Source organism: Ochlerotatus camptorhynchus, unplaced genomic scaffold, assembly GCF_037179485.1.
Source record: "Ochlerotatus camptorhynchus isolate MF236.1 unplaced genomic scaffold, CSIRO-AGI_Acam_v1.1 ptg000244l, whole genome shotgun sequence".
NCBI lineage: Eukaryota > Metazoa > Arthropoda > Insecta > Diptera > Culicidae > Ochlerotatus > Ochlerotatus camptorhynchus.
The window spans coordinates 2,831,359-2,851,146 of record NW_027040734.1 but is presented as its reverse complement, the minus strand read 5'-3'; the positions used below and the strand labels follow the sequence as shown (position 1 = coordinate 2,851,146).

The 19,788-nt window shown below is 37.9% G+C and overlaps 1 protein-coding gene across 2 annotated transcripts in view; it reads left to right on the top strand.

Annotated features, from left to right (window-relative positions):
- The window catches only part of LOC135704618 (uncharacterized), a 238,954-nt gene that overhangs the window by 127,199 nt on the left and 91,967 nt on the right, over positions 1-19,788 (top strand). For both annotated transcript variants that reach the window (XM_065226082.1, XM_065226083.1), the window contains exon 2: positions 11,062-11,114. The gene's annotated coding sequence lies outside the window, so the exon portion shown is untranslated. The remainder of the gene's footprint in view (positions 1-11,061; positions 11,115-19,788) is intronic.

Here is a 19,788-nt window from a genome sequence, read left to right as displayed (position 1 = left end):
AAAGGGAATTTCAGGGGAGTGCAGTTCCATTAGTTTCACTAAATTGGCGGGAGTATTCAAGAAGTTGCCAGATTTTCGAATTTCAGAGAACTTTAGAGATGTTAACATTATTGTATTTTTCACATAAGTACAGAAGTTCACGCAAGCTTAAACATTTTTAGAACAGCACGGTACAACAAGCTTCATAAGAACTGCAAACTCTTTAGAGAAGTTTCGAGAACTTCGAGAAAGATATTGATCTCGCTAATAAAGCTCTAAACAAAAAAAAACTTCAAGAAAGAACGGATATTCTTAGAGCAGGAAAATTACATAAATTTTAAAAAAAGTTTCGAAAAATTCAATGAATTGTTAACACTTTAGAGAAGATTCACGATCGTTAGGAAAATTGTAGAAACTTTAGGAAGCACGAAAAAATTTTGGAAAAAAATGATGAGAACTATTGCAAGCATCAGCGTAGTTTTTCAAACTACAAAAACTTCAAGGCAGTTTAATTAACTTCAGGAATATTTTAGGAACTTTCAAGTAGTTATGAAGACCTCAGAATAGTCCAAGTCTAAAATTCCTCAAAAGTACCATGAAAGCAGATGGCAGTTTATGTTTTTCTCATAGATTTTTTCCCCAAAACCTCCGTGGAATGCGGTCCTTAGAAATTATAATAAAATTCCATGAGCCTTAAAACTGTGCAAGGAATGCGACTCCAGATTCTTGAAAATTTCTTAACTTTTCATTTATGAATTTATAAAATTTGTGGGAAATATGTACATTCTAGAACCAAAAAATATAATTTGAAGCATCTGAATTTAAAAAAATGTATTTGTTACTGAAGATTAATCCATTCTGAATCTATAAAGTTCGATGTGTAAATGAAAATAACTAGACATATGAAATGTTTTTTTTTTTAATTTTAAAATGCATTCTTAGTAAGAAAATTATTAAATTTCCTGAATAATGATGAGATTCCCTGATACTTCCACGTATTTTCAGTAAAAATAAAATTCCCTGCGAATTCTCGGTTTCTCAGGATTTTACAGGTAGTAAAAGCATGGAGCTTTAGTCATAAACTTTCTATTGAATCTTTCGCTTTAAATGTTCCTATCGTACATATTTAAGTGTTTATGAGAATCTAATTGAATAAGTCTAAAACATCAAAAAATTATTTTGTTTGCCATCAGAACGACTAATTTTCTTCCCTTAGGTCACTTTTTAGTCACTTTTTTACAACTATAAGTCACTATTTGGTCACTTATTTTTTCAACATGGTCACTAAAATCACTATTTTTGACAGCATTGATCGCTACCAGCCCTGTCATAAAAATAGTAACTTTTTACACAGAAGTCGAATCGATTTGCGGTCTTCAACGATCTTATTTTTTTGTATTTCAAGTCTCAAGTTTGCTAAAATTGAGAGATTTTCGAATTTTTGACACGAAATTGAACAATTTCGTACTGTTTCCCATACAAATTATAAAGCTATCCCGCAAATTCAGATCGTAACCAAATTCGTTCACATTTGGCACAGTTGTTGACCTCAATACAAATCGAAAGAGCTGTGGGGAGTAGAGGGGTTGAAATTTTGACTCACCCTATTATCCACACTAGGGTGTAAACAAAACTTTTTTTGCGATAATTTAACTTGCTAGAACTATAACTTAGTCTATTAGAAACAAAACCTACATACATGAAAACTCTCTAAAAACGTTTAGAAGTTTCACTTCTGAATATTGGCAGTCAAGGCTCCGATGACACTACCCTTGTAGGCGATGGATGTGTTATCTGCGAACAAAGACAACAATCCACCATCAGGGAGAGCCGGCATATCGGAGGTGAACAGGTTGAATATAATGGGGCCTTGTGGAACGCTAGCACCGATGCTAAAAGCATCCGATGTGATGCCATTCATAGATACTCGGAACGTCCTGTTCGATAGATAGTTGTTAATTATCTTCACTAGGAAGATTGGAAGACCGTAGTGCTGTAATTTGAACACCAGGCCATGATGCCAGACATTGGCGAACGCTTCTTCAACGTCCAACAATGCCATGGCAGATGTTTTCGAAACAGACTTGTTCCGTCTGAGAATGTTTGTTACTCGAGTCAGCTGGTGGACGGTCGAACGACCTTTCCGAAAACCAAAAAGTTGTTTTCTTCGGCACATGTTAGAGGCCGGCGGTGAACTGCTCTTTCGAAAAGTTTTGATAACCCTGAGAGAAGGCTGATTGGTCGATAACTTGAAGGAGAGGACGAATCCTTCCCAGGTTTCCGGATGGGTATGGCTTTAGCTGACTTCCAGCACGAGGGGAAGTTATCAAGTTGGAGGTTAAAATGAACAAACGATTCAACTCAACCCTCTGCTATTTAGATGGAAATGTTAACTAGGCTTCGTCATGTATGGTCAACAGGTCTAGAGACCAATTTGACACATTTGCTTTCAAAACGGTCAGTTTTTAAACAGAGAGGGGATCATTTTGTCGACAATTATTTCGCCGAAGGACGCTTTCCCGATCGTAATAATTGAAAAGTTGGAAGAGATTATTATTTTTTTTTAAATGCTGCTGATTGCATAAAAATTTAATAATTTAAAAAAAAAATCTTCCTTCTTTTAAACATCTAAAGTAACATTTCTAAATTTGATGAGGATTTTGTAGACCATGATTTAGGCTTACAGAATGAGTTGTGGTGAAAATGCTATAGGGGAAAAGTTGGCTTCGGCAATACCTTAGCCTATTATCGTCAGGGGCGTAAACAAAGTCCTAGAGCACTCAAATTTGGCCAATAGTTGCTCTGAAACACAATGTATCCACATGCCAAAATTGAACTCTCAAGGACCTTGTTTACCCCCCTGACGATAATAGGTTAAGGTATTGCCGAAGCCAACTTTTCCCCTACTTATATCAACATGAAGTTTTAGTACGATAATTTAGAGTACGGCAGTGTAGAGTACGGCAGTGTAAAAATTGAACAGAAGTTGAAATTGAGCGAAGGCCATTAATGCGACAATACTAAACAAACGCACACTCCTTTACCTAGATCATACATTGATGGATGAGGGAATTGTAGGTATTTCCTTAAATCCACAGGCAAAAGAGTGGGTGTTTGAATTGCGGCTGTGAAATAGTTTTTTAACGGTTACTCCCTCCTTGAGTTATAACATTAAAAGTGTTTTTTGTTACTTGTATCATTAATATATGAGCTTGTTGAAGAAGTGTGCGTTACCTTTGGACATTGTTCTGACTTTTTTGACGCAGCCTATGACTAGGGAGTAAACCGAAAATCTAAAATTGATACGGTCAGGAAAAGATGTTAGGTTTTGAACGCTTGTAACTTTGACATTTATAGAAGAAACTAAAATCCAATTACACCAATCGATAGGAAATAACTCTACGAATTTGCTGAAAAAAAAACTTTTCTAGTTTTCCTAAAAAAAAACTTGTGATAATTGTATCACTGATTTCATAAAATAAACGTTTTTCCCAAACCCAGTCGTCATAATCGAGTACCACTTGGTTGCACATTTTTCTGCTTGAACCTGAAAAGTTATAAAACAGCGCTGCTATCGTCCCTCCGGCGTGACAAGCAGCAAGCAGGGGGAAATCAGCGGGTTCAGGTAGATTTTTTCCTCTCGCTGCCTCTGCTGAACATTCTCGCAGCGGGCGTATTTAAAGAGCACTGCTGTGGGCCTTCCCAGTGTGGTTATTTCTACGGGTTTATCCGTAGATCTACGGATCATAGTAAATCTAAAAATCTACGGACTGACAGTAAAATTGAATGGGTTTTCTAGATTTTTATGGATTTTTTTTTTAAAGTGCCGAAGAAATTCTACGGATTCTAAAAATTATGGTTCACCCCTGCTCATCAATTAAAAAAATTACTTTTGGAATGACTGTTTTCACCTATCTACAAATTCGTCTATCTACGGATCGTACTCCATGAAAAGTTAATGCCTCCCCTCATTTTCACGTCGAACGGCGTGGTACCAGCACGTAGCCAGCGGTAAAAAGTGGAATTTTTCCCCATGCCGTCGTGGAGAAAAATTTCCCTCGCAGTGGACGGCGTGATCACCTTGACAACGAACGGGGTGGAAGGACACACACGTCTTCAAAGACGTGAGGTTCAGCTCAATCAAACGTAGCTTTTCGTCAAATAACGAACTTTTCAGTCTCGGAGAACGTAATATGATATGCTTCTCTACGTCACAGATTAATTCCGTCACAGATTAATTCCGTCCGTAAATTAGTAATTTCTAACTGTGCAATGCATAGTGTGCATATGCAAAGTTATTCAACAGAGCAATTGTATTTGTGATTATTTTTTAAGACGCTGACAATTAAGCTTTAAAAGTTAATGACGTACAGTCATCTCTAGTCTACTTCTTCTTCTTCTTCGCATTTCAAGCTTATTGCTTATGGCATAGTAGCTTATTGCGTGCTCTCAACTTAGTGTTCTAGATGCACTTCTACAGTTAATAATTGAGAGCTTTCAATGCCTGTACCATTTCTGCATTAGTATAATTGTGTGGCAAGTACAATCATACTCTATGCCCAGGGAGTCGAGAAATTGTCCAACCCGAAAAATTCTTAGACTGGACCGGGAATTAAACCCAGCCACCTCCAGCATGGTCTTGCTTTGTAGCTACGCCTTTACCGACTGAGCTAAGGGAGGCCCCACTTCTCCACTACTCGATGTCGAGTTATAGAAATATAGCAAACATGAATTTCATGGCAACTGTGATAGTGATTTTCTATGGGATTGTTGTTCTATAACTCGATAAGTCTATAACTCGATGGTCCGTTCAATATCAAGTTTTTTTTAAAATCTAGTTCGTTTATATGGAAGGCTCAATCGAGTTAGCTTTACGGAGCCGATAATTCATTGTTCATTGTTTGTAACAAAATTCACTTATTTCTATGTCTAGTAGGAGTCGGGCCGAATACTTGCGGCTTACCCAAGCTTAGAGGGGTACATTGTCGTAGGATAGAATCAGGGGAGGAGCTTGGGGATGGGGTTTCGTTGCTTCATCAGAGCGTTGTCACCAGTATGACAGGTAGTGCGGTTTTGGAGTTCGATCGGCTATGGAGACCAGTGGGCGACGAAGAGACTCATCGTGACGGGGGGGACAAGACAAACAAAAACTAATAAAGAGAGACAAAAGACAAAGGAATTAAATTCTTATACTAGACAGCATATAGCAGAGATCACGGGTCCCAACACGTCTCTGATAAAGATATAGAGTTGTCTTCCTTGGGCCTCGAGGGTATTCAAAAGTCGCTCTCTGGCGGCGTCATTATCCGTACATTTCCAAACTGCGTGATCAATTTCATCGTAACCGTTTCCACACCGACAGATTTAGCTGTCCACGAGGGTTATTCTATAGTCTACTTTTCACGTGAATGAAGTCACGACTTAAACGCAAGCCTTTAAACCACACTCTCGAAGAAAAATAAGGAATAATTGAATGTAAATACCGTCCAAGATTTCCAGTGTCCCAATCGGTTTGCCAACTCGAAAGGGTACTCTGACGCACTAAATGGTAAAATTCATCGTGTGAAATTTGCCTGTCATAAAATTCGCCTTCCTTCGCGTTCACCTTTGCGCGAGAGTCCGCCTTCTCATTGCCTGCGATTGGTAGGTAGGATACAAAGGTAGCAATATTGAGTTGCAAAGAGTTCACTGTATTTGTGTTTCATTTGATTTGTAATTGGTTTAAAAGGATATGGCGTTTTTACGGGCTTTACCCCCATCAAGTTCCATTTGGTCGACGTTAAGTCAAAGGGGACTAAGTAGCAAAATTAAAGCAACATTGAGATAATGACAGCATTGGCTGAAGAACTTCCTCAGTGACATTTCATTTTTGTCAGATTTGGTAAATGCTGGACAATAGTCAAACATTAAAATGAAGCAATGGTACACGTGAAATCAATACAATGGCACTTAGTTCCGTTAAGTCAGACTGGAACAGCGACTTAAAGTTAGATGGAGCAAATAAACAAATAAATAAATAAATTTATTTTACCAAGGCCTCTCCGGCTGATTCTGGCTCTATAGGAAGAATTCTTTACATTGAAGCGAAGGCCAACATCAAAGGGGAAGGGGAGTAATTAAATTATAACAACGGAAAAAGTGGATCCCGAGTAGAAGGAAGTATCAAATCATCTGATGTTTAAAGCAGGGGTTGAAACGGTTGACGGTTTAGACTACTTTCGATTCGTTGTCGTGCACGACAGTCTGTTTGAATTTGAACACTCATGCTCTACTGTCGTATCTCTCACACAACACGAAAGGTAGAACAAAATTCGAGCAACAATAAAACTATCAAATAACTTTGATATGAAATTTTGTTTAAATTAAACCATTTCTGATAATAAATTACTAAGACATCGTTGCTTGCTATTTTCAGAATTTACACAAGCACACCAGTAGCAGCTCTTATTGTAGGAAAAACTAAAATGCATAAATACGACCATCACGACTGTCATATGACATTTTAGTTATGCCAGTTTCTTTTTAAATCGAGCCCCTCATAATCTTGAGAGGCTTTTAGAGACCAGGATTTTGAAATTTGATCCCAACTGAAGTCTCAGGGGCCTCCCTTAGCTCAGTCGGTAAAAGCGCAGCTACAAAGCAAGACCATGCTGGAGGTGGCTGGGTTCGATTCCCGGTTCGGTCTAGGAATTTTTCGGGTTGGAAAATTTCTCGACTTCCCTGGGCATAGAAGTATGATTGGACTTGCCACACAATTATACCAATGCAAAAATGGTACAGGCATCGAAAGCTCTCAATTACTAACTGTAGAAGTGCATCTAGAACACTAAGTTGAGAGCACGCAATAAGCTAATATGCAATATGCAATAAGCTTGAAATGCGAAGAAGAAGAAAGAAGAAGAAGTCTCAGAATCTTGACAATTTTTGTTAATTCTGGATCATAAATTTCTGTGCATGGAATCTATAACTTATCTAAACTATTTCTTTTGAACTTATCTCAGGCTATATTTACACATTTCTCAAGGATTTTATTAGGATAATTCCAAAATGACTTCAGAATTACCATTACGTCCAGGATTTCCCTAAGTAATATTTTAATTCTTTCCGGTAATCCCTACAATTTGTTTCCATAAATGTCGGAATGTTGTGTAGTACACAAAGAATTTCCCCAAGAAAACTCTTGAAAATTGCTCTACTTTTATCTTTCCATTCTTAAGCATTCTCGCCAGAAAATGTTTTAATTAGCCTCCATTATATTCTTTACAATTTGGTTGAAATATTTCTAGAAATTTCGTGGTATACCATTTTGAATTTAGAAAAGTATTATCTCATTTATTTATTTATTTATTTGATTTCGCAGTGCATTGGGATTTTAGTGGAATACTTAGCAAAGAAAATGTGATTATTTTCCATTACATTCCACTAAGTAATTTGAATCCATGACAGATACGTGTTACGACTGCAATGTGCAGACTTCATCAGTGACATTCCCATCCAAATAATCACCTTTTCTTTGCTGCTGGATTTTGACGTAAGAATTGCATAGCAATTTTCTGCATAGAGCTTTCTGATAGACTGCATTGTTCGCGTACTTTAACCGAAGTTTTGGCTTCTGGACTTTGTTTTCACTCATTTGTTCTTCGTTACTCTCCTCTACCATCGTGGTCGTCGCGTCCATTTCGACTAGATTTTACTCAATCACCTCTACCTCTTCCTAACTAACACCAGCGTACGTGCTGTTGCTTTTTCTCGTTCTGGTATTGCTTTTCTGGTTCCTTCCGGGTCTTCCGCTTGGGGCAGGAATTCATGCGCTGCCCTTCCGTCTTCCAAAGGAAGCATTTATCCTTATTCCTGTCATAACATATATTCCCCCTCCAATTGAGGGAATTCAGTGAGGAGGGAATCTCATTTTTCACATCCTTGTATACACCTCGCACACCTGTGTACATGTCGAGGCCCAGCCCAATTTCACAGGGAATTCCTCCCGGATGACACGCTTTAGTTGCCCGTATTTTTCCAGCACCATCGGTAGGTAGATCATTATCTGGATTCTCATCCAGCGATTTCACGAAATATGCAATATCGCATATAGTGGGCTTATGATTTACAGTTGCATATGCAAAACACAAAGTCAGCTTTGTTTCGACCATAAGGCCGAAGCAAATTTAATTTTTAACTTATGTCACTCCCCTTCCTTTCAATAATTACAAAATATTGAATCGTCTTTCGCCCAACGCTTTATCTTAAAACTACAATTTTTTTTAATTCATTTATTAATGTATCCATAGTTTTTTTTCGTCCCTTGTCATTTATTTTTTTGCCCATCTTCGACCAATTTGAGTGATGTGGGACATTAAAAGAAAATATTAGTTGCATCAGCCTAATTAAAAACAAACAGTTTGGGGCTGTTCATAAATTACGTAGACTCTTAAGGGGAGGGAGGGGAGCTGACAAATGTCTACGGTCCATACAAATTTCCAATTAATTTTATGGACGATTGTCTACGCGGGGGATGGGGGATCGATCTACGTAGTTTATGGACAGCCCCTTTTTCAGAAAATAATGACAAGACACGACCGTCGATTTGACGTAGGGTTACATGCTCGGTATCAATATTTGGCGACTGTGTTAGGGAAACTACTTTTTACCATCACGGAAACGCCTCGAAATTAAGCTTTTTGTGCACAAAAGGAACGGAATTTTCGGTTTATTCAATACATAATAAAAATAGCGCAAATAATTTCTTGCTAAAATTTTCCAATCGCAAGATATTCACGATCGATTGAGAAGATTTGAGATTTTCTACTGGAGAAAACCTTACCTTAATTCGAAGTGTTAATTGACAAGGTCATGTGGTTACGGTTGTTACGCATTTGACCACAAACGTTTGGTTGCTGGGTACATTATCAAAGAGCTTTGGGGTGATTTGGCTGGCAGCAAGGCGAGCGAACGTTCAATGAAAATTAACTCTTAAACAACAATCATCTATGGTGGTCGTGAAAGAACATTTTTGTCGTGATGGTTGAGTAGTACTGAGCTATTAGGATGTTCAACACGGATGAGGCTGGCGAGCTGTATGTTGTTTGGAACGAGGGCACCGCGCTTGGCATAGATAGCCCACAGCAACTCACGAAGAGCTACTGAATCCGATCAGTATCGGTGAATCAGTGAATGGACGCTCATGTGGGCTGCAGCTCGCTGCTTGCGGGGAGCCTTTCGTTGTGTACTGGATAACAATGTTCAACGCCACGCATCGAAAGCACTGCTACTGCTGCTGCTGACGACGACGACCAACCACACACCACCACACACGGTGATTGAATAAACACCGTTCGGCGAAACCGGATGGAATGCGATTTTGAAATCTGTGTTTGATTGATCACTATTGCTACGGTTGGACATTTGTGTATTTTCAATAGTGTCCTATTGAAAATTGATAAATTGTTCATTTTAGCAGATTCGTAGACAAATTTCCACTCGATTGGTTTGTTTAAACTTAAAATCCATCCGCTATTGGTTGAGTTATAAGTGGTCAAAACCTGACCACTTTTCGTAACACGGACGATTTTGTTTTTTTTTTTATTTGCTCCTCCAATATGTTACCGAAAGACGTAATCCTACGTCAAAAATGACATAGTAGATAATTAAATTCTGACTTCCGCGACGGAATGCTTTCTCTGCTGTTCAATTAGATTTTATGATTTTATTTTTCTTTGTACAATTTCGAGTTAACAAAATGTAAAAATAATAAAAAAACAAAATAAACTTTTACTAAGTTATTGAGTTAAAATATTGATCAACATACCAATAACTTAATGAAAATTTGATATTATTTTGCTATGATTTTGTTATTTACCTCTACTCGGGAAGTACCGTTCGAGGAGGACGAGATTTGATGGGGGAAGCCCTTGCACACAATGGGAAAGATTTGCTTTAAGTATCGTTGCGTAAATTTCGCTCGTTGGAAGAGAAACCAGCACTTGTTAGTCAATTACGTCAGCGAGAATTGCAAGGGTGTAGTGAAGGTCAATTTGTAGCCGATAATTGAATGTGATGTGATAAGGGTTCCATCAGGAACGGCTTCTTGTTCGAGGAAAAAGTTTATTTAACGATTTGCTGTAATTTAACAGTCATGTGGAATGAAGGAGTTCCTATCTCTGAAGTTAAGAAAAATTGCTTCGAACATTTATATGGTTGAAGATGACCAATCTGCCATCCAACTCTGGAGATATCTCCGGCCATTTTCGTGATAAATGTTTCCTGTAATTCTCTGTTTTGACCTTCATATTACCATTCATATTAAACACCATAAGACCAAGCCGTCTATCATCGTGCAAGATTTACAGCCCCGTCGTGTTCTTCTCACACAGCAAGCATCAAATTTTAACTTTAAAATGATCCCGACAACGACAGCATCCATCAGGTGCAAACACCCACTGAATGAAAACCGGAAAATCTGCGGGAGCTGAAATTGAGTCCTTACACTCAGTTCATGGTGATGATGATGATGGAAACTCAATTTTCACGAAATTAAGTCTGCTCCGGGTAATGCTGAAACTTTTCCGGAAGAGGTGTTTCTTTGCCACCGACCGGTGCTGCGCTGCTGATGGGATGCGATGTAGTAATCTCATTTGCCTTCCCAACTATTCATCCACAGCAGCGGCAGTCATCCCATTTTGTGCCGAGGATATTCTTGGGTCCTAAACAAACTTGTTGGCATCATCAGAGTGAGTGATGGATGGAACGGTCATGCCGAGCGTCAGACCGAGGTTGACGAAAATGTATCTACAATTTACATAGACCGGTGTTGGTAGTCGTAAAATGATGTTTATCGAAGATACATATTCTCATACCGCTTTAAGCTTTCAGTGGATCGTTGGGAAGGAACGACCGGAGCTGCCCGCATTAAATTGGATTGAGGCGTTTGGCCGTGAGGTGGTATATAGCAAACATAGTGATTAGTAAATATTTGATATTCGTGTGGTAGGTCTGGTCACCTATAACCGGATAATGTTAAGCTCTGATGGCATATATTCCAGCTGAGGATTAGACTAATCAAAACTTCTTCTCTTGTTGTTTCAGGTCAATTTGTGTACGGGCGCGGTTTCCTTCGCTTGGGATTCGTTGTCAAAATGGTAAGTAACCAACGTATGCAGGGTCCAATGTCAAAATATCGAACTTAGAATAACATAAAAAATCAATAAAATCTCACACAATCAGAAGTCATATAACAATGTACTGGCAGTATCGTGTAAATTGCTATAGTTTAAGTCACCATCGCATATAAAAATTAAATACATCACATTATGTTTAAGTCAAATCATATAGAATGCAAATTTCAAGCTTAATTTTCCACTCTATATCAAGACCAACAATTGAAATGGCCTTAACTCCATTTTGTAAACAAACCTTGTAAGGCAATTTTCTCGCGAACCGAAACCTTCATTCGCAAACCTAAACCACAATCGGGTAGAGGAGAATTTCCCCTACCTGTTCATTATGTTGGTTTGCCTTTGCGAACTTCGGTTCGCGAGAAAATGGCCTTACAAGGTTTGTTTACAAAATGGAGTTAAGGCCATTTCAATTGTTGGTCTTGATATTATGAAATTAGTTTAAAATTATTTAACTGACAGAAAATGGAACTGGATGACTGTCATATGGATGTTCATTATTGGATGATGAATTCAACCATATCATCCGAAATTCGAAAGCATATTGTCAAAAAGCTTGAGCAATGCAATAATCATTCGAAGTATTGCAGATGTTTTCGTTCAGTGTAGCTTGCACAGGCATACTAACACCACTATTAGGTAGGGGAAAATTTAGACTTCCCTGGGCATAGAGTATGATTGTACTTGCCACACAATTATACTAATGCAAAAATGGTACAGGCATCGAAAGCTCTCAATTAATAACTGTGGAAGTGCATCTAGAACACTAAGTTGAGACCACGCAATAAGCTAAAATGTGATAAGCATTAAGCTTGAAATGCGAACAAAAAGAAGCCAAATCCGGCCAGAAGATCGTCGGATCGTCGTGAGCCTTCAGGAGAGGGAGAAACCGCTTTTGGAGACACTCTTCCAAATACACCATGAATGGACATGGTGCTTGCGGTAACGAAGGGTGTACTCCGCTTTCCGCAAGTACAAAACGTTTGCCAAATTAAGAACTTCTTGGCGAACTTCGACATCTTCTGTGTCCGGAGGTTCTCGGGAACATCACACTTATCCTTGGCAGTCACATACAGGTTTCCTGGAATCTGGTTGAAGTCCACCTTCACATATGTCTCGTCATCCATTACGCAGCAGTGTGGTTTCGTTTACTTCTGGTCATACAACTTCCGGGCACGGTTTTTTGCGACCGTATTCTGTTTCTCGTCACGGTTTGGGGACTTCTGCACCTAAAAACGTACGTAGTCCAGCTCGAGTTTTGGTATTCTGGAGTGTAAATTCTTCCAACCAAGTGACTCTGCAGGTCGACTCAGAACTGACAGCAATAGAAAGAAAGCAGGATAAACTGAAAGCACATAACATATGTGGAACTCGATCATCAAAAACCGACCCCATTCCAGTGATTTCAAGTGGTATAGAAGGACATCGATCTGTCAAATTCATTATACCAGTTGTAAAATGAGAAAGGGGATCAAGGGGCTTGTCAATTGTTTTAAATAATTCTACCGCGGTTTATAATTCTATGTGTTCCTAGCACTCCTGAACTCATGTCTTACTATTTCATTAACAATTTGTGCTTTATTTATAATTATATAGCTAACTTTAACAAATGCATCACCTTGATTCACACAGCAAAACTGTGGTAAACTTAGAAGAAACATGTATGTAACATTATCTTCTTTGGACATTTTCTAATTTTTTGGAAAGAATTGCATCAAAGTTTGATTTCATTAGGTTTTACCGTGTAGATTTGGAAGTAAGTGCTTACATTTTTAAGTCCAGAAAGCAGCAAAATTTGGAACAAGAGTCAGAAGTACCATTTGAAAATATGCAGTGTTTTGAGCTGACTTTGCATCGTTCCATTTGCAAGAATTTTGTAAGCAAGATGATAATGAAGTCGAGCGCACTTTCTATGTTTCTCAATTGCCGTCAATTGAAAATTTCTTCAAAAATCCCAACACAAAGAAGTACTCCAATTACTTTGTAACAAAAAACGTGATAAGGTTGATCCTTGATGATCTAAAAGGCAAAGGAGGAGCTACACACAATCATAACAAACTTTTTTTCGACCACTATGACTAAGGTCCCAGGAAAGGGCTCCCAGCTAGCTGTATCAAAGTTAATCACTATTTACTAACGAAAATAATCGTTAGTATGCATCAACTGGATATTTCGTGACAATAAATTACATTCAATTAACACAATTTCTGTAATGAATCCAATGCAAACCAATAAGATCGAAGAGACGAAGAAATTTTGCAGCTATATATAGGCAATATCACTGAATAGTAACGCTCTTGATTGGCTTCTGACCGACTTGAAAATACTAGTTAAAAAATCCTTTGAAAAGCCCCCTGTCAAGCTAGTCGAAAAAAGAATGCCCACACGTCAAACTCCGTCAAGCATTTAGACAGCGGACGAGCAAAAGAGACGACAAATTATCGGGGCATCACTTGTTTACATCTCATTACGCATTACCGTGACGTTTGGTAATTTGCCTCTTGGGTCACTCTGTAACTCTTCACTCCTATGGTAAAATCCCATAAGCAAACATCAGTCTGTACGTGAAACTTGGTGAACATTTCCTTAGCCTTTCACTCCTATGAAAATCCCATATGATTCTGTCAATCTTTGAGTGAAGAAACAGCGGCTTGCTGCAGGAATGAAGAGATAAGACAAAGTCCGCTAGATTCCATGCACAGAATGTCAGATGCGTATGGGATTTTACCAGGAGCAGTCTTGTAAGCGGTCACGGTAGTCGACACATTTTCTGTGATAATCGACTGTCTTTGCCTCCGACACTTACAAAACAAGCTATCATAGTACAGTACCAAACTCAAATGTCATTTAACATGCTCTGTCATACGACACTGTCGCCGAATACCGTCCCGAATGTATGTATTTTAGTTTTTTCTCATAATAAGAGCTGCTGATGTTGTGCTTGTGTGAATTCTGAAAATAGCAAGCAATGATGTCCTTGGAATAACATTTCTGATCATAAATGGTTTAATTTTTGAGGAATTAGAACCAAATCACTCATGTCATATGATAGTTATTTGATAATTTTCTTTTTGCTCGAATGTTATTCTACCGGTTGAGTTGTGTGAGAGAGACGACGGTAGAGCATGAGTGTACGATTACAAACAGACTGTCACGCACGACAAAGAAGCGAGTGTTGTAAAAAACGTCAACTGTTTCAACCCCTGACCAGGAGTAAAGAGTTACAGAGTCGCTGTCAACGTGAATGCTTACTTTCGTAAGGGCCAATGCTACAAACGCAAACAATTACTTTTTGCGTGAATTTCTCGAAAATGAAAACTCACTCAAGAAAACCAACACCATGATGGTGTGGAGAAAGAGTCCTCCTGTCCGATGAAATAAGTGTCTTTCATGGATTGACTTTGACCTACGAGACATTTACGAAAGAAGTCATTATTTATGTTTTCGACATTGGTCCTTATGAACGCTCAGTGTCGATATCACGAAAATTTTATTTTGACAGATCGATGTCCGACTATGCCAGTTATACCACTGAGGCAAAACAAAAAAGGGGTCAGCTCAAGGTCAACTTTTTACATGAAGTTCCACATATGTTATGTGCTGAAAGGCAGCCGAACATTTTTTTCTACAGAGGGAGCACCAGATTGAATGCTTTAAATCCGAATGCTAATGATTTAAATAGCCGAGTTAGATAGTTTTTGGCTCACTGACTTAAATCAGTGGAATTGGCCACAGCAGTTTTACGGTATTTGCGTGACGCTTATGTTAATGTGTTACACTATAACTGTTTTCTCCATATTAATAGCAATGTATGTGTCCATATTAAATGTGTCGATGAATGTTTAAAGCTAGAAAACAAAAAGTGATTATTTCTGCAAAATATTTATTCAGCTCACTCAGCAGAATGGGATCGTAAAAGGCTCAGTTTGGGAAAAAAATAATAAAAGAGGAATCCTCCACACTGCTACACTCAGAATCATTCATGTTACGCTCAGCTGTCTGTTTAGCTCAATTCTGCGTTCATCAATGAATCAAAAATACCCCCAAATGACAAAATGACAACCGATCAACGAACCGAATGATAACGCTATGTCAGAAGTGGAAAACAATAATGATATAATCTTCTTCCTTTTTTCATGACAAGCAGCCCGTGCGACACAGCTCACTCGGGGCGGTAAAAGGAAACGAGCAAATTGTTGGCAACCTGCTTCACGAAGTAAAGCCGAAGATGATACATGTGTTCTAGTGGGATTCTTTTTTGTTATGTCTTTTCTCGATGCAGATCAAGCAATGTCCATCGACAAACCGACATGAATGATCATACAAATAACAAAGAAATTTCTGATTAAAGTACAAAACTGACATCTGCGCCGTGTTCGCGGAAAACATTTATCCTAGCCACGAACACGCGTACAAAATTTATGAGTTGGTTCGTGTCTAATCTATTTTGGACAAATTATTTTTATCTAGATAAAACATTTAACGGCGCCGGTGGTGTAGTGGTAGGCGTGATTGCCTCTCACCCCAGCAGGCCTGGATTCAATCCCAGTCGGCGCCGCCGGGATGTTCTGAGGCATAACATCTCTGATCACGCCTTCCTTCGGATGGGAAGTAAAGCCGTTGGTCTCCGGTTCATGAGTTGATGGGTCGATAGGTAGGGTCCAGGTGTGGGAGCTGCCTTCCTGGCACGTCGGTAGCATTGGTGCTCAGCACGGAAAACAAGATCGACGGAAAAAAACAAACCAAAGGAAAAAAAATAATAGATAAAACATTTCTATGGTTTTGACAGATAGAATCGCTGTACATTTGAATCGGCCGTTATGGATTCTCGGTCAAGAGTTAAGTTTAAGTTTCTTGTCGGTTTGTCGGTGCTATGTCCTCATCCATGTATATTACAACTAGGATTGGGCGATCTTGGATCGATCTTTTTCATCCCGATTACCGATTTTTCCAATCGATTGTCACTAGATTGCGGAACAGAGACCGACGTTAAATAAAGGAAAGAAGAAGAAGAAGAAGAAGAAGAAGAAGAAAATGGGATTACGTAAGTGTGCAAGTTATAAACGTCAGAAAGGTCGATTAAAACAAAAAAAAACTATAAGATCGATCTATCGAAGATCGATTCTTTGGTACCGCTTTAATCAGTGGTTCGATTCTAGAGCCAAATATAAGATCGATCCGTCAAGATCGATCTTTCTCTGAAGATCGCCCAATCATAATTGCAACAAAGCAGGCAAGCTATATATCATTATCCTTCTACCACTACGATCGAGCTATGTTACAGAGCGAGTTTGTTATCGTAGTCGTAGAAACCGTTTTGTCTGTATCGTTGGTTGCTTTATTAGACTGATGCAAAATTTGACTTTTTCGCTCCACAGTGCTTAAATGGTTTCAAATCGGGTCCTGATTAGCCTCTCAAAGTTACAACTCATTTGGTTAGAAACAGACTTCGCACAAGCCATTTGAAGTTTACATGTAAATTACTATGGAAGATCTCAACTTTTTGTTCATTGCCTTCTAGTCTTTTTCCATATAGAGCTGCGAAACAGTTCGATGTACATTCTTATAGAAAATTTTCTCAGCTACAACTTTGCTGAAGATTGACAGGAAAAAGTTATTAATTATTTAAGAGATTGGTAAACTTATGACATGATAAAGCAGCTGCTCTGTAGGCAACACTGTATTTTGCAGTGTGACATAGTAGCCATGATTTGTGTGTCCTATTCAACGCTCCAGAAATACCTATGTTGCCTGCTGAGCAGTTGATTGAGCATGATCATAAGACATCAGCGCATTGAACCATTCATAACTTTCGATCCTTGCATTTAAAAGTGGTCTTCAGCAAAGTTGTAGCTGGAAAAATTTCCTACAAGTAGAGTTGAAAACTTTTGAAGCAGACCGATATGGTGAATTATTAGATAGACATGAACAAAAATCTTGGTTTTACCATAGTAATTCCCATGCAAACTTCAAATGGTTTGTGCCATCTCAGTTTCCCACCAAATGGGTTCAAATTTTGAGAGGTTAGTCAGGATCCGATTTGGACTCGTTTAAGTATTGTGGAGCGAAAATTTCAAATTTTGCATCACTCTATTGCTTTATATGTCTGGATTCGCTGGCGTTCATCGAAGAAAATAGAAGCAATGCGAATAGAAACGAAATCAGTGCGGCTCGCTGTTCGTTTCTGATGTTGTATGTGTGTGAGTGAGTGGTAAATACAAAATGCAACGAATTTTCCCATCCTTGGATATAGATAAAGATTTTTCCGGCTTTGCAGTCTTTTAGCAATATAACCGAGAATTCTCAATCCGAATTGTTTATCAGTCGAAAGCAATACCGAAAAATTGGGATAATTCCAAAGGCATTCTGTAGAAAACTCCTAGGGAATATTAGAAAGCATTCTTTAGGAATTCCGTTGAGAACTTCATTGGTATTCTGAAAAGAATGCGAAGAAAACTTCAGGTGAATTTTCATAGTAATTCTGAGGAGAATCCTATAGAGGTTTACCAACGAAAATGCTGCGGAGTATTTTAGAGGATCTCTAAGCTGTATTGAAATTAATTTCAACGGTAATGAAAATTCGAAGAGAAATCTGACCTCAACCTTAAGAAAATGCTGACTTGAACTCCAAAAGAATTCTTGCATTTTTAATGCAGAGAAGGGAATCTGAAGATAATTCCAAAGAGATTCTTATGAGAATCTCAATTTTTGACAGCATACTTACAATACAATCATGAATATAGATCGACTAGTTTACGAGCCGTTTCTATTCCGTAGCTTTCCAACCTTTCATAGTTAATTTCGTTTGACGTTTTGATCCCGAGTCATTTTGTTAGTCACTAGAAATAACCCAGGTTGCTTGGTTATCCATTTGTATGTCTCTTTTCACACCCACTCGATAGCAGTCCCGTGGTTTCACAAAATCGACATTTCAAATTCTGAAAAGGGACAAGTTTTAATGCAAGTATTTTGGTTATGGGTCAAGTGAGGGCGGTCTGGTTTCTTCTCCATTTTATTGCATTTTCTTGTACTTTCAATTGCTCAATGAATAGCCTGCTCATTTTTGCCCGTTTAGAAGCTATTGTTATTGAAAGTTGGGTAATTTTGAACCAAAAAATGTAAATAACTTTTCAAGTATTGATGGTAGCAATTTGCAGTCTTCTAAAAAGATATGTAATTTGATATTTCTAACATATTTGTACGACATGCCAGACATGTAGAAATATTGTAGAAAAAGTTACAGATACAAAACTGATTTTAACGATGCCTCCACAAAAAACCTTTATATCTCAGCAGTTATAAGAGCTAGAAAGTTATAGTTTTCAGCAAAGTTGTTCACAGTAATGTTCCCTACAGCTTTGCCTAGCAAAATTATTTTGTATCTTATTATATTGAAAAAATAAGTTTTGCATCTCACTTTTAGATGGATTAATCTTTAATTTTCTGTTACCATAAGAAGGAGTGTTGTAACCCAAGAAACTTCTCAGAAGACACCTAGTACCTTTAATCAACCATTTCAGCGTAAATAAAAAAGCGCGTGTTTTGATACCCTTGGAACCACTGTGCACCACTGGCGCCGCTTTTAGAGAATACTAAAAAAGGATCAACAAGCAACATGTTTCATATGACGGGAGAGGAAAAGCCGTCCAACCTAACTTACGTAGTGCATATAATAAAAATTGCTTTTGGATTGACTCTATTCGTTCTTCATGCTTTTTCATATAAGGTGACCAAACAACGCTACAACATTCTAATATTGATCTCACATAAGCAACGTAAAGTGATTTTATTGTATGAGGATCTTTAAAGTGGAGACCGAGACGTTTTATAAAATTAAGCATATTGCTTGCTCTTTGTATTATTGTGTTATAATTGTCCACAAATGTCAATTTAGAATCTAGAATAATACCTAAATCTCTTACATTTTCACATTTTTGAACATTTTCATTACCTAATGTAATACGAAGATTTTGTTTGTTTAGTTTCCTACTGTACGTTAAAATATTACGTTTTTTAATATTTAGTTTCAATAAACTTTTACTACACCATCTGTAAAAAACATGTATTTCAGCGATTAAGAAATTTGTACCACAAACAAAGTTTTTTTTTAAAGTCCTTCATGTTGACTTCTTTTCTTATGTTCTGGATTAGAAGAAAAAAAAATTGAGAAATTACAGTGTATCGATATTTAATCGATTGCATAATAAGATGTCTTCAGGCTCTACTAATTCTCCATGAGCCCAGGGATTTTTCTTTAACTTCTGGGAGCTTCGTTAAACTTCAAGGACTTCTAAGAAGTTTAGGCAACCTCGTAGAATATGAGGAAACTTAGTTGAGATTCTGAGAACTTCATAGATCTTTAGAAAAAAATCGCAGAAAAAGGTAGTTTGAAAAGTTCTGAAAACTGCGAACTGGAAAATTCGTAGAAGTTAAGGGAACATTATTTTATTTCAGGAAAGCTCATTAAGCTATTGATCGGGAACCTGTATATAATTTCAGGGAGCGTTTTTGAAGCCTTATAGACTTGGAATAGTTGTGGAATTACATACAAATGAAGTGTAGAAGTGCGGCAAACTTTATAGAAGTTTTGTGAATTTTGTAGTATTTTGAGGAGCTGCGCTAAACTTCATATAAGTAT